Below are 3,939 nucleotides of genomic sequence, written 5' to 3' on the forward strand. Positions count from 1 at the left end.
ATCATTAAAATTGAACTATGATTCAATTTTAATGATCCAAATTTCTTTTCTAATTTTTTTTTCACCCGAACATAGATCTATGCTCGATTTTATGATTTTTATTATTTTTTTATTTTTTGAAGGCGTCCTCATGTGTCCTCATATTAAAATGAGTCCTCCCCCGATTTTGTTTATATATATATATATACCTTTAAAAATGAATAAAAGGCTAAAATTACAATTTTGTTCCCTTTGATTTTCATTAATCTACAGTGTTAATTCATGTTTTGAAAAATTAACGTGTTTTCTCTTTATGGTTTTAAAAATCAATCATGGTTGGTCTATTATGTAGTTACAATTAAGCATATATGTTAAATTCATCTAAAACGACCATTATTTCATCTTTTAACTGCAATTAAACATTGTTCATCTTTTCTGTAACAAATGTTGACTCTCATTTTCTTATTTCGTCCTAGAAAACTTTCAAAGCTACCAACCAGTCGTGACAGCTTTTAAGACAATGATCACCGACTTCGATAACTTCAAAGCCACCCAATGTTGATGTCGACAACTTCAATGCCACTAATCGCCTACTATGATGACACTCATCGAACATTTAGGTATACCACGACAAACCCTGGCACCTCACATCCTCCCAAACACCACAACGCCATTATTATCCCCACCTTTGTCGCCCCATCTTACCGTTATTGTTTTATTAATTAGTTACCGTTAAGCCTTGTTAGTTAAATGAATGTAAAATGATCGTTATGCCTTTTTTTTAAATCTCAATTGAACACTACTCCTCTCTTCCATAACCAACGCCGACTCCCATTTCCCTCTTCCGTTGTCGTCAACTTCAAAGCAATTAACCTCCAAACTTGCAACTTTAATGACAACCACCGCCTATTTCAATAACTTCAAAGCCACCTACTGTTAACTCTAACAACTTCAAAGCCACCAATCGCTAATTATGATGATATGGGTACACTATAACAAACCATGACGCCTGGAGCCTCATATCATCCCCAACACCACAACGCCACCAATACACTACATGACAGTTTAGGTTTAGGTGTTTATAACCAGAGGCTTTCACTTCTAGTATCATATATATATATATATATATATATATATATATATATATATATATATATATATATATATCATCAATGTATAGATCTTGGATTTGGTCTTGTGAAACCTTAAGAAGATCTTGGATCTTGTTAATTTTACATCAAATGAGAAGGGTGTGAATGGTCTGGTGAACTTGTAAGCACTTAGATTTTATCTAGTGAAATTGTAAGCATATCTAGGTTTGGACGTTTAAAATCGACTAGCAAAGAAGATAGAGATGGTGTAAATGATTTCCTGATTTTTTTAATCAAGTGATATGGAATTATGTAAAAGGATTTTAGTTTTGAGGTTTGTTCATTGAGTATTAGGGTCTGATAATTCATCTAATGTTCTTTTTTCATGTTGAATGTTCATAACTTCATGTTTCTTCTTTGATTTTGAGTAAACTGCAATTTTGGTCTTCGTGGTTTGCTTTAAGATTCATAAGGTTCATGTTTCTCCATTGATTTTGAATAAACCGCAAATTTGGTCTTCGTGGTTTGCTAAAAATTATGGTTAATGTACAAACAATTTTAACTTAAAATTCAAAACCAATTTTTTATTACAGATTTGGTCCCTATCAAACCTTTTTTCTTTGTTTTTTTTTTGAAATTGGTCCACACCAAACCTAAAGTGGCTATTATACTCCCTTTTTAATTATTTTATATTTTTTTCATTTATTTACTTATTTTATCAATATTAAAAGAATTAAATACTCTCCCCATCTATGCACACACACTTATATATATATATATATATATATATATATATATATATATATATATATATATATATATATATATATATATCATTTCAGACATCATCCCTCCCAACATCAACATTCAATTTATATTCTCTAGTTGTGGCTCCACCTCCATCTCCTCCTACACCGTCACTCTACCTTTCCTTTCTATCTTCATTCTCCAAGATCGATTGTTGTGATTAATTTTAGGATTTTCCTATGTTACGATTTATGGGTTTGATATAATAATTAAGATTTATTTTCTTGGTATAAGATTTAAATCTAATGGTTCTCAAGACTTTAGGAATGGTAAGCCATCTAAAGGCATGGTTTATTAAGACTTGAGACTTTTATATTTTATGGGTATACTTAAATGGTGTATGTTCTTTGATATTGTCATATTTACACATATTTTAGCAAATATTTTAATACATGTTAATTAATATTTTGGTTAATTGTAAAGATATGTGATACTTATTGAATTAAATGGTATTTTGCAGCCAAATGGAACACTTTTGAAGAATATGGACCAGAATTGACAAAGTTTGGAAATTTGGAGGATTGAAGCTTAAAAGAAGAAAATTCCAGCGAAGAACCAATATCACGACGTGGCAAGTTAAGGCCATGACGTGAAGAGGGTATTCTAGAAGATCTCTACGTTGGAAGTCAGAATCCTTGCCATATACGGATAAACACCCAATTCACGATGCGACACCCTATTTCACGTCGTGAACCATGTCTTTTGCAAAATTATAAATAGCCTCTTGCATTATCTGTAAAACGCGATCTAATGTATCAATCGAAGTCACTAGAATTGGTGCGGAATCCCAATATCATGATTAACACAAAACAGTTATAACGAATTAAGAACATAATATCGGATCTTCAATGTACGCTATATTGATCAATAGTCTAGTACATAAGATCTCTATGTTTCTCGGTTCTCTCTATCTCTCGAAACTCGAAATCAGCTAATTAGAATGACCAACCATTTTACACGGCTGAAACGATACTATATACACTTAGACCTAATTACAAAGGCCCAACCCAAAACCCAACTGAAAGCATCATTAAGCCCACCAAAATCACATGGTGATTTCGTTTTAAACATCACCGAAATTATGGTGTTTTCGATCCTAGACCGAGAACTCTAAAAGCTATCAAAAGTAAAGTATAAACCACAAATCATGTCCTAACAATCTCCCCCTTGGTTTATAGCTTTCTTTTCTTTTCAATCCTCTATTTGATCATGACTTTTAGCTTTTGTCTTCGATTTCTTTACGACTTCAACATGAACATATGAATTTCTGCATGAATGACTTCATCTACAATAGTTGGACTTCCTTTAAAATTTGACTTTGAACGCACATTGGGTATAAAGGCTTCTTGTATAGGTTCTTGAAAATCAGCACTTTTAGCTTTGAAAAACTCCAGAGATATTTACAGAGAGACCAATTCTTCTGGATCACTTCAGCAAGTTCATAGATAGCAACAAATTGATTGAGGAGGATTCAATGAAATTCATCACATAACTTCAAATACAGCTTCACCTTGCTTCTGGGGTTGAAAGGTTGTGTGTTGAAATATAATCTTCACTTCTTGTTCCTTCCAATGAATATTTTTCGTCGATCACAGATGCGTCTTGAAAAGTAACCATGACTAAAAAGTCCATGTGGATCACAGAGTCATAAAGACCCTTCTCACCACAGTTGTTCAAGGACCCAACCTTGGCTCAGGTGGAGACTACTCGCAGTATCTGCGTGAACATAGAGGAACACACTATGATTTGTTGAGTATCGGAGAACTACTTGTGGCTATTTTTGATGTTAGCCCCTGCGTATCCTCGATCAAAGATCTCAATACAGTTTTTCAAGTTAACAAGTTAACTTGGCCCTTGGCGAGACGTTCAATGGTTTCTGAATCTCAACTGAGTGTACCATTCTAGTGCTAGTGAGAGTTAATTAGGAATAACTCACAAATCCATCCTATGAAAAAAATATATGAGGACATATATCCACAATTTAGCATGACATGAGGTGAAGGCCCTTTGGCAGGACATTCAGCGATAATCGTGCCTTGTGATGTGCATCGCCCTAGTGCTA

This window comes from Lactuca sativa, chromosome 4 (genome assembly GCF_002870075.4).
Source record: "Lactuca sativa cultivar Salinas chromosome 4, Lsat_Salinas_v11, whole genome shotgun sequence".
NCBI classification, from domain to species: Eukaryota; Viridiplantae; Streptophyta; class Magnoliopsida; order Asterales; family Asteraceae; genus Lactuca; species Lactuca sativa.